The 12041-nt window shown below is 44.8% G+C and overlaps 1 long non-coding RNA gene across 2 annotated transcripts in view; it reads left to right on the top strand.

The window, feature by feature from the left end:
- LOC132490670 (uncharacterized) overlaps positions 1-10995 on the top strand; it is a 54942-nt gene extending 43947 nt beyond the window's left edge. Inside the window, exons 3-5 of one of the 2 annotated variants that reach the window (XR_009532589.1) lie at positions 4243-4373; positions 6237-6339; positions 8616-10995. This is a non-coding gene — a long non-coding RNA (uncharacterized LOC132490670). Of the gene's footprint in view, positions 1-4242; positions 6340-8615 lie in introns of both variants that reach the window. The other variant, XR_009532588.1, reaches the window with a different exon arrangement.
- Positions 10996-12041: the final 1046 nt, after the last annotated feature.

Genomic DNA, 12041 nt, shown 5'->3' with positions numbered 1-12041 from the left:
CTGTTTCTATTCTCAGTTGGAGCTCAGGGTCCTCGTCCAAGCTCATGCAGTTGTTGGCAGAATTAAATTCCTGTGGTTGTAGGACTGAGGTTTCCATCTCCTTGATCGTCTGGGAACTGCTCTCAGCTCCCAGAAACTGCCCGCAGTCCCTTACCACATGCCCCACACTATGACAGTGTACTTACTCAAAGCCTCCAGGAGAGTCTTTCCTTTCCATGGGCTAAGACTGAGTCTTGTATGATATAACAGTAATGGGAGTGACTATCCCATCATCTTTGCCGAATAAAATAACCTATTCAAGGGAGTGACTATTCCACCATATTCACAGATCTTGCCACACTCAGTGGAGGAGATTACATGGGGGTGTATATCAGAAGGTGAAAATCTTGGGGACTTTCTTAGACTTTTGCCTACCACAGCATAGAAAATCTAAGAGATTCTTTAAAACTATTATACCTAATATGACATTTTAACAGATTGCTAAATATAAAAGATCAACAGATAAAAAAACAAAAGTATTTAGACAAGAGTCACTAATAAAAAATGTAATAAAAAAGAAGTTTCCAATCTTAGTACAAAACAAAACAAAACCACCAGGTATTAAACTAGGAAAAAAATTCTAACAAAAATAGTACATGATCCAGGGAAAATTATCAAATTATAATGAAGGACATGAAAATGAAGTACACCTAAACAAGTAGACATATCTACCACAGTCACAAATGGCAAAGCTTAATATTTTTGTTTGTTCGTTCTGTTGGGTTATTTTTGGCCGGGCCCTGCGGCTTGTGGGATCTTAGTTCCCCGACCAGGGATGGAACCCAGGCCCACAGCAGTGAAAGCACCAAGTCTTAACCACTGGACCACCAGGGAATTCCCCAAAACTTAATATTTTAAATAAGTCAGTTCTCTCCAAATTAATCAATAAATGCCATGGAATTCCAGACAAAACCCCAACAAATTTTTTTCATGGAACTTGTCAAGTTCATTCTCAGATTAATAGCAAGTAACAAAAGGAAAAGTACAGCTAAGAAAAAAATTGAAGAAGGACGAAGAAGAGAAGGAGATGGTGACTCACACTTCTGGATAATATAACTTACTAAGAAGGAGACACTAAAATAACGAGTGCCAGGTGTCTGTAAAATAACAAGCCCAGATAGACAAATCAACCAAGGAACACATTTACATGCAGGTCCCCACATGTGTGAAAACCCCATTCATGACAAGGGTGGCATTACAGTTTAGACCAGTGAATGATGCTGGGACAACTAGCTATTGATGGGGGGGGAAATCACTTTTTCACCCACACATACAAAATTATGGATACTAGAGACCCAATGCGGAAAACAACATCTTAACACATATAGAAGAAAATAAGAGCCTATTTTTATGACATCTGAGTAGGAAAGGAATTTCTTCAATGAGATAAAAGCACAAACCATGAAAGAAAATCTAACTCTGATTACATTAAAGTGTAAAACATATGTAGAACAAAATTCAGCATACATGAAGTGAAAAAAGCAATGCATAGACTGAAAGAAGTTTTCAATACCAATACTCGACTACGTCAGCGGGGCTCCACCACCTGCTTCCACTGGGTTTATCAACAGAGAGCCCAGTGGAGTGGAGGCAGGCAAGTGCTCTGAGGTCAGAGCATCTATCCTCCCCGTATCCGTGGATGTCCCCATGACTGACTGTGACTCTCAACCAAAGACCGCAGCTCCTGAAAGAGCCCTCTCCACACAGCCTCACTGTCCCCAGCTTTCTTCTCTGCTCCACTGGCTTAGGGGTCCAAGGGCCCCACTGTTAGTAGCCCTTATGGTTTCCTTAAACCCCGCCCACACCTTATGTATACTCACTTCTGATCGCCCAATTTAAGTTGGCCATCTGTTCTCCCCTGGGACACTGACTAGTACAAATGCTGCTGTTAATGTGGTGTAGCCCTGTTAGGCAAGTTACTTAACCTGTCTGACTCCAATTACTTCATCTATAAATGGTGCAGCCGTGGGAATTAGTTAATAGGATTTACATAAGCTCCGCAACACAGCATCCAGCCCGTGAGCAGACAGTAAGGGTTGCTATTGCTGTCATAATGGTGGTGGTTATTACTGATGTTACTGCTAATATTTCTTCATTTCTACCCAGTGACGTGAGTAGTATCTAACCATAGCTGGGCAAAAACACCAAAGCTGAACCTGAGACAGGATTCCTAAAGCGTAATTTGCTCTCCGATTTAAAGAACTTCCCAGAGTTTTCCTAACGTCACCATCATAATAAATGTTTCACGATTTACGATTTCCACACTCTTTACGAGGTAGTATTACAGAGAGTTATCTTCTGTGCACTTGTGATGAATGGGCCAGTCCAGTTCCTCTCTGGCAACAAAAGAAGTCTTCACTATTTGCAAAGCCAGGCCCCACCAATCACTCACATTCACCAGACACCTGCAGGTGTGTCAGCCACAGCAGTCAACGATGCGCTTGCAAATGCAGGTCTCCTTAAACAGCAGCCAACACAAACCAGTGGTGGAGGCCAGCCGGCACCCACTCCTGCACCTCTGCTGGCTGCAGGCTTCATGGGTCAATTCTGCCAATCAATTATCATGACATTGGTCCTTACATACCTAATGACACTCATGTCCAGACAGATTCAATTTTATATACTTATTTGTTAAATAACTACAAGTTACAACACAGAATAAATGCTTTAATTGTTATGACATATTGAGCTATTTGAAAAAAATTATGCAATGGGAATTGTGGGGAAACAATGTAGTAAACACTTGGCTACCTTGCCCCATGGAGAGGGAGGGACATTCTAAACTGGAGGGACAGTTGAATGTAGGAGGGACATTCAAATCATGTATATCTCTTAATTTTATTTTTATAGCTTATTTACTCCACCTTAATTATATTTGCATGGTGTCTAAGATCTGTTGCCATGTTATTAGAGCCTTAGACTGTGTGAAGGGTAAAGGAGGGGACCTTCCTAGGGTGATGGACATGCTCTGTATCTTGATTGGGGTGCTCGTTATGTGGATCCATACATTTGTCAAAACTCTTGGAACTGCATATTTAAGACCCGGGCATTTCTCTGTAGGCCATGGCTCAGTTGTAATCGAGGTTATAGGAACAGGTAGAGGAATAGAAAAGTTAAAACACAAGTTCTAAGAGGATACATTTGAAAGTATAATATATCCCACGGTACCAATTTCTTTATGTGACAGAATAAAATCTTGGAATACTAAGCAAATCGATCTGAACTCCCCAGGGGGTTACGAAATAATTTCTGGTGAGAGGAGGAGACTCAAAGACCTGTCAGTGACCAAAGGGAGTCAATTGACCGTTAGGGCTTTGCAGGGAGTAAACCGCCCACGTAATTATAGGGTCAGTGCCTCAACTATCTGTGCTCATTCAGGTGGGGTTGACCTGGTGACACCCTTGCCTTTTTGGGAAAGGCTTCAGCCCCTAAAGTATCTTTATTTTTCAGGAGCATATGCTCAAAGTCATTGTGGTTTACCCCCAAGGGCCAAAACACAGTGAGATGGATTCCTAGGTGGCTGAACAAGAAAACTACAGATTATTGACTGACAGCTTGTTGTTACTCTAAAAGTATGTCTCGGTGCTGTGCCCCAGGGCTCTTTGTCAAACATAATCAACAATTGGATGAGAACATAGAAGAAGTGTTTACCAAATATTCAGAAGTCGCACGCAGGGGTGAGACCACCAATAAGAGACGCTACATGCTCACAATTCACATCACCTGAACAAGAATGATGCCTGGGCCCAAGCCAAAATGTTAAACTAGAATAAATTAAAAAACAAACTGCCATTAGTTCGAAAAAGCCAATTGCCAAATCCAGGGTGTGAGCAGGGAAACCAGACTTGAGGGAAATAAGCCCTATGGTTTGTTTTTTTGTTTGTTTGTTTTCGCTGTACACGGGCCTCTCACTGTTGTGGCCTCTCCGGTTGCGGAGCACAGGCTCCGGACGCGCAGGCTCAGCGGCCATGGCTCACGGGCCCAGCCGCTCCGCGGCATGTGGGATCCCCCCGGACCGGGGCACGACCCTGTGTCCCCTGCATCGGCAGGCGGACTCTCAACCACTGCGCCACCAGGGAAGCCCAGCCCTATATGGTTTTAATTGACCACGTGTACCGTTATGGGCCAATGGTTGTACAGTTGGTTACAGATTGACTGCATTGACAGGTCTGCTGAACTCAACACTATTGTCTCTGGTTCCAGGTGCTGCATTTTATGAGTGACATTGACAAGCTGGAGTGTGCCAGAGAGGAGGAACAGGATGGGAGGAGACACCTCATTCTACTACCAACATTTTAGGAAACACATTGCTTAGCCTGAAAAAGGGTAGACAGGTACGGGTTAGGCCCTTAACCATCCTGATTTGCCCAGGACTGAGAAGGTTTCCAGACACAGAGCTTTCAGGGTTTTGTTTTGTTTAAAAGATTTTTTTTGATGTGGACCACTTTTAAAGTCTTCATTGAATTTGTTACAGTATTGCTTCTGTTTTATGTTTTGGTTTTTGACCACAAGGCACGTAGGATCTTGGCTCCCCGACCAGGGTTCGAACCCACACCTCCTGCACTGGAAGCTGAAGTCTTAACCACTGGCCCACCAGGGAAGTCCCAGAGCTTTCAGTTTTAAAGCTGGGATAATCCTAGGCAAACCAGGACAAGCTGTCACCCTAGGTCGAGGTGACAATGGGGTAAGAGGTACCAGGACATACGACTGCTGATTTCCAAATATTTGGAGGGGCTTATTCTCAACTGCCCTCATGTGGACCAGATCAGTGGTAGAACTTAGCCAGAGGCAGGGCTGAACTCAAGGTAAGAAAGGCCCTGAGATTCCCAGGGAACTTTCTCAGGAGAAGGAACAGCACAGGGCAGGTCTGCGTGAGGAGGTGGTCATGATTCCTGGGGTATGAAAACCCTTTAAACACACACGCACCAGAAAATTCATCATGGTCACAACACCTGCATTCAGCGATGCTTTTATTATATTAATATATATTATATATCATTCTACATATTAATATATATTATTCTATTATATATATTATTCTATTACATTAATCACAACCGTGTCTTGATACATTTGGAAACTGGGAGACATGATTTATCCTTTCTATACAGAATGCTCGGCTCCCAGCTCCCATGCAAGTCCTCCACCCCCTCACCACTTCCAAGTTTGCCAGCCACAGGGGAAAGGGTGAGGCTGGATGTTGCTTGAGATTCCTTTCAACTCCAGGGTTTTGTGTGTCCTGGGCTTGGCATCGTGCTTGAGCTACAGTAAGTGCTCAGGAAATGGTGGTTACCACTTCTCATCATCATCATCAGTGGCAGGGAGCATGCGCATGTCCTTTCCCAATCACTTCTTTTCCTTCCCAGACACCACGCTGCCTGCGGCAGAGCCCTCACGGGTAACTGAGTAACCAGAGACCCGACAGAGGCCCCGCTGAGTAAGGGGTTTGTTTTCTCACAGAAGAGGAAGTCTGGAGATCAGCAGCTGCAGGGAAGTCATTCAAGAGGCAGGCTCGGGCTTCCCGGGTGGCGCAGTGGTTGAGAGTCCGCCTGCCGATGCAGGGGACACGGGTTCGTGCCCCGGTCCAGGAAGATCCCACATGCCGCGGAGCGGCTGGGCCCTTGAGCCATGGCCGCTGAGCCTGTGCGTCCGGAGCCTGTGCTCCGCAATGAAAGAGGCAGCCTCCTTCTTTCTTCCTGCTCTAACTTCCTCAGTGTGAAGCTCTTGTAGCAAAGTGGCTGCTGCAACTCCAAGCCTTGCACCTGAATTCCAGGAAGGAAAAAAAGGGAAAGGGAAGGGCATAAGAACACCCCAGCTGTGCCAGACCCCTTTTAAAAGCCATTCCTGGCAGCCCCATGTAGAAACTCCTTGGATGTCATTGGTCAGTACTGGGTCACACAGCTACTGCTGGCTGCAAGGGCATTGCCACAGCATTTACGGGACACATTGCCACCCTGAACAACACTGGGATCTGCTTAGTAAGGAAGAAAAGAAGAACGGATATTGGGTAGGCAGAGAACAGTGTCTGCCTCAGCCACCTCTGGGCATATACACTTGTCACCTCCCTGGCTGTCCCTGCTCCTTGGGAAACTAAAAACCACCAGTCCTAATGGCAGGGCCAGAGCCTGCAGCCCCAGTAGGAGGGCAGGGATGTCAAGAAGAGAGCGAGTACAGGCTGCCATGCTGTGTCTCGGCAGGGAGCTCCGTGATGCCCAAAGCAGAACTGGTCGAAGTTAACCCTGGGCCCAAGGAATTTTTGTTTGTGACAACAGAACTGTTGGAAATGGAAAAAGGATTTGGGTAAGTCCTTTTCTTTCTCAAGACTGGTGGAGTTGGCATAGCTGTTAAAAAGAATGTTCTACCAGGACACTCTGTTCTAAAAACAAAACCAGAATGACTGAAAAGTGAGCCAAGAGGAGGCAGGCCTCGTGCAGAGTGAGGAAGGTCAGTTACATGGTTTGTGCAGTGATGAAGAAACACAGAAGAGCTGGTCCTGGTTAGATGATTCTCCCTGGCTTGTTGTCTGCCAGTGCCTGGAAGGTGCCAGTGTGCGTACCTACATTAACCTGGTAGCTCCCAGCGCCCCCCAACACAGGCACCCAGATGAGAAGGCATGTGAAGCTGGTTTTGCCTCACTCCAGCCACAGCTTCCTAATCCAGCCCTGCTTGAAGCCTGGTCCCTGGACCCGAAGCAGCAGTACCAGAAGCACCTGGGAGCTTGGTAGAAATACAAAACCTCAGGCCCATCCCAGACCTACTGGGATTCTGATATATAGGCAAGTTTGAGAATCCCTAGCCTAGGTCAGTGTCTAATAGCAGGGAAGTATTCAATAAGAGTTAACTGGTCTGTGGTTTTCTACCATATACCTATCACAAGAGAATTACTAAGCCAGTAAAAAGTTAAATCAGTACTATCTAATAAGCTCAGAAAGAGTTTAGGGTGTTCGATGAATTAGGGAAACTTTCTCTACAGGCCTGCCATTGAATTTAAATTTCTTAAAAAAAATTTTTTTTTAATTCTAATCACAGCATCTGTCTTAAAGGTCATAGCAAGAAATAATTTGTTTGCAGAAGTTTTATTTCATTAGAGTTTTGGCACCAAGTATAGGGATAAGATGTATCCAAAAGTTCTGTATACTCCTAGCTTTGTCATAGCCCCAGTTAACGAGACAGGCCCCAATTTTAACATGATATCTGTTATGGGATAAATTGTGCTCCACCCACCCCTCACCCCAAATTCAGTCCTAACACCCAGACCTTAAAGAGGTGACAAGGTGCAATGAAGTCATTAAGGTGGGCCCTAGTCCAATATGACTGGTGTCCTTATAAGAGGAGATTAGGACCCAGACAGGCACAGAGGGAAGACCATGTGAGGACACAGAGAAGACGGCCATCCACAAACCAAGAAGAGAGGCTTCAGAAGAAACAAGTACTGCCAAGCCTTGATCTCAGACTTCTAGCCTTCAGAATTGTGAGAAAAATGTTTGCTATTTAATCTACCCAGTCTGTGGCATTTTGTTAGGGCAGGCCTAGCAGAAGAATAACGTTATACAAAAGACTCATGATGAAGTTGGGCCTCTCCTGGCACTTACGTGGTGGTAGGCATTTGTGCTGTTCCCAATACTTTCAGCTCCCTACCTCCTGGGGAACGTAATGATACTGTACCTTCCCACCCTCTGAAGAAGTTAGGCCTGGCCATGTGATGGGCTTTGGCCCATAAAAGGTGAGCAGAAGTGACATGTCACTTCTGGCAGGAACTTCATGAGCCTGAGGACAGTTGTCTCTGCTCTCAGCCACAGCAAGGAACAGGCTCCTGAGGAAGCTGTTCCATCAGCTTGCCCCTGGTTGGCCCCCAGCCAACCCAGTAATGGACTCATAGTGAGAACGGCAAGTAAACTTTTGCTATTTTAAGCCCTGAGATTTTGGCATATTCATTATTGCAGGGAACCCAGACTCTCCTGACTGCTACATCAGTTTACTCACCATTTCAAATCTGAGTCATCTCATTTACCAAATTTCAAACATTCAGTTGTTTTGTTGAACTCAGATGATAGGCCCATCCATTAAACCATTGATGTGGGGGGGGGATGGATTTTTTAAACCAAAAGTATGTGATACTTGCATGCTAGTAAGAGGGCACAGGGCTTCTTATAGAAGGTGGGAAGATGTCACTGAGGTTAGTCCCAAGAAAAGACAATTTAGCAAGTCTCCCTGCACTGGGTAGGCACAGCTAAAGGAGGGTACAGCCACCGTGGTCCAAACTGGCAGTTCCCTCTGATTATCATTGCGTTCATCTCACGCCTGGCATTTTACACAGAAGAGACTGAAGCCAGCTTGGGTGGTTGAGCTGCGACTAGACCTCATTCCTCCTGCCTCTCAGACAAGAGCCCTTTGCAGCTAGACTGTACTTGTTTGTCCTTTAAGAATCAAAAGACAAGAATCTCACTCTAGCCAGCAGTAGTAGCTCCTTATCCTAAAACCTGGTCATAATTCTATTACCAATGAAAACTATTTTGCACGAACATTTGTTTCCAAAAATGAATATTCCTATGATCCAACTTGTATGCTTTTTTCAGCCTAGGTGTGCAGAACTTCTGAGGAACCTCTAAGAACAAATCCCATTTCTGGGCTACCAGGTCTTCCACCTTTTGCCTTTACCCCAGGTAGCCCCTGGCCACTCCAGCCAGCCTCACTGCAGCCCCAGGTTTGCTTGCTCAGAAACCCCTTCTGCCTGGAACGGCCTGTCCCTTGATGTTCTCCCAACTTGCTGTCTCTTCTAAACCCACCACAAATCCAGCCTATCTTGAATAGTTTCCTGCCTTGAAGATCCACCCACTGCATCATTACATTCTAAGAAACACAACGGACCTCTGTATGTATATAAATTGTCTAGGCAACTGTGTTATCTATGTATTACTCAGATGATTTACTTATCAGCACTTTGTTCTCACTATTAGATGCATGCCCTGTGATGTACCTGTGGAAAGAATGGTAAGGAGGGAAAGAAAAGCAGAATGGAATGTGGGTGTTCTAACATATTGTTGTGTTATCTAGGCTGCCGTACGTGGGCAGATGCCTTCCTCTGTGGCGTGTGAAGTTGGTTTTGGTTTCCCTGATAACATACTCTATGCAAGTTTGATTGGTGAACAGTAGTATCATAAACAGTTTCATAAGTCAGTTGCTCCAGGAAGTTTATGGTGTACAAATATTAACAACTACTGGAGATTTTTCTTGGAAGACTGTAAACTTCTAAGATTATTGCCAGGAAAAAAACACTTTAAATTCCTTTATTTCACTCTGTAATGCATATTCTCAAATAGGAAGGAGTAAACTTTATAATTTCAAGTTTAAATATTTTTTGCTTGGGAAATTAAAACAGTCCCAATTTGTAATTTATTTCACATCACAGTTTACAGATCATCGAACAGAATGTTAATTCATTCTCAGAATGGCAAACATCCTGTCTTAAGGGAGTGATGGAAAAACAAAAGCCCATGCCAAGTTCACCAGAATATGTATAACTGGTCTACAGTGATGTTGTGTTCTTAACTAGCGTGACATGCCAAAAATGAGGGCTTACTTTGGAAAACTGCAAAATCCTATACATGCAATACTGACTGTGTTCACTTCATTACATTTTATAAAACTATCTGTTGGCAATTGTGCGTCAAAATGGGCTTGTCAAATCTTTGCAAGAGAAGGAGTGTTGTGGTCTTTTTTTCCTCAAAGCTACACAATCTAAATTACTTTTAGTTTCAAATGTGAAACATGGTGGATTTTTAAAGAATTGTTTCATGCCCACAGGTAAGTGGAGCAGAGAATTGCATAACAGTTCTCTTCATCTGCTCAAGCTTGGCAATAACTCCGCCTCAAGAGTGGTCCAGCAGAGAGGCTGTCCACACTGTGTGCTTTTGCTAACACCAGTGCTGAGATCTACATGTAATTTGAGTACAGGCTTCTGCTTTAGAAGCCACCAGTTTCTGGTTAGCCTAAATGCTACTCACACAGTGTCCTAAGGCTGTCGAGTTCCTCCTGCACCAGAGTTGGCCCAAGGGGACCTAAGTCCACTCAGGCTTATTGAGATGTGGAGAGAGTGCCCCCCACAATACAACTAAGACTTTGTTACATTCTCCCATGGCCCCCATGTTAACCAGAATTAAGTGCCACTTTCACTAGTGGTGCCAGAGGCAGCCTGCCACTCTCTTCCAAAAATTAAATCTTTCAATTTAGTACTAAAGATTGAGTGCTTCCTTCAGTATTCTTATCTTGAAATAAGATAATCCCAACTTCCCTAACAACAAAGTCATATTTTCCGGCCTTAATTAGCTTTGTTGCTGTAACCTAAACCCCTCCAATCCATCCTGAGTCTCTGTATGTGTTGTGGCACATACAAAATGGTGCTTGGAGAAAGAATGGGCCAGACCTAAGTGTGAACCCCTTCCCTGACCCCTCTAGGGATGCACCCTTCGGCAAGTCACTTACCTCTCTCTGGCCCCCAGTTTACCCCTCTAAATTGTGGGGATTAAATGAGATAATTCTGTTACAGAAAGTATCCAGCATTGTGTCTGAAACACAGCTCCCAAAAATACTACTTTCTCTTTCTTTCCCCAAATCATTATTGTAGTGAAAGTCAGTTGTCTGTAACTATGTGTCTACTGTGATCATCACCAGCCACAAGTGGCTATGTATATTTAAATCAATTAAGATTAAATATGATTTAAGATTCAGTTCTTTGCACTAACCAGATTTCAAGCATTAAGTAGTCACTTGTAGCTAGTGGCTACCATATTGGACTGTGTGGATGTAGAACATTTTCGTCAGAAAGTTCTATTGGATTGTGCTGGTTACCGTATTCACTTGGATTTCAAGGCTTCCAAACACATCCATGTCATTCTCTACCTAAACTGTGTCATGTGAAATCTTTCCTCGGTTAAAAGGAATAAATGCAACCACTTTGTTTCCTATCACATCTCTTTTTAAAAAAAATTTTTTTGATGTGGACAATGTTTGAAGTCTTTATTGAATTTGTTACAATACTGCTTCTGTTTTTTGGGGTTTTTTAATTTTTTTTTTTTTTTTTTTTTTGGCTGCGTTGGGTCTGTTGCTGCGCGCGGGCTTTCTCCAGTTGCGGCGAGCGGGGGCTACTCTTCGTTGAGCTGCACGGGCTTCTCATTGCGGTGGCTTCTCTTTGTTGCGGAGCACGGGCTCTAGGTGCGTGGGCACAGTAGTTGTGGCGCACGGGCTTAGTTGCTCCGCGGCATGTGGGATCTTCCCGGACCAGGTCTCGAACCCGTGTCCCCTGCATTGGCAGGCGGATCCTTAACCACTGCTCCACCAAGGAAGTCCCCTGCTTCTGTTTTATGTTTTGGTTTTTTGGCTGTGAGGCATGTGGCATCTTAACTCCCTGACCAGGAATCAAACCCGCACCCCCTGCATTGGAAGTGAGGTCTTAACCACTGGACTGCCAGGGAAGTCCCTCACATCTCTTTTAGAAAGAACCTTGTCTCCAGTTGTGTAAGTCTCACTAGATTCAGCTAGAAATGCTCTCTCCTTGCCCTCACAGATTCAGAAAACAATTGTCAGCTGTCCCACCGCAACCTAGACCTACATCTAGTGCCCTTGGCACTGAAGCCTCTGCCTTGCCCTTGAGGGTCTGGCGGGGTGTGGGCATGACACTGAAAGCTCCACTGGTCTTGTTCCCAAAGCAAAAGGCCATCTTTGGGGACTTGCTGCAGCCAGTGTGAGCCTCAGGGAGCTCATGGGCCCTGCGTTGAGGACACGGGGAATTCCCCCATGAGTCCCACGCACCCTCAAAGGAGAGATAAAGAAGCCAAGTGTCAGGACAGCAGACGGAGTGAGCAGGGCTTCTGTTCTTCCATCACCAGTCAAGTGTCTCCCTCCAGGGGTTTCAGGAGAGACGTTGTGGGCCATGGATACAGCATGGAAAATGTGCAGGTTTGCAGGGTGAACCAAAACGAAAGGCAAGAGGTCACTTCGAGCAT

This window comes from Mesoplodon densirostris, chromosome 5 (genome assembly GCF_025265405.1).
Source record: "Mesoplodon densirostris isolate mMesDen1 chromosome 5, mMesDen1 primary haplotype, whole genome shotgun sequence".
NCBI classification, from domain to species: Eukaryota; Metazoa; Chordata; class Mammalia; order Artiodactyla; family Ziphiidae; genus Mesoplodon; species Mesoplodon densirostris.
The sequence above is the reverse complement of the archived record's forward strand: the minus strand, read 5'-3'. Positions and strand labels throughout refer to the sequence as shown.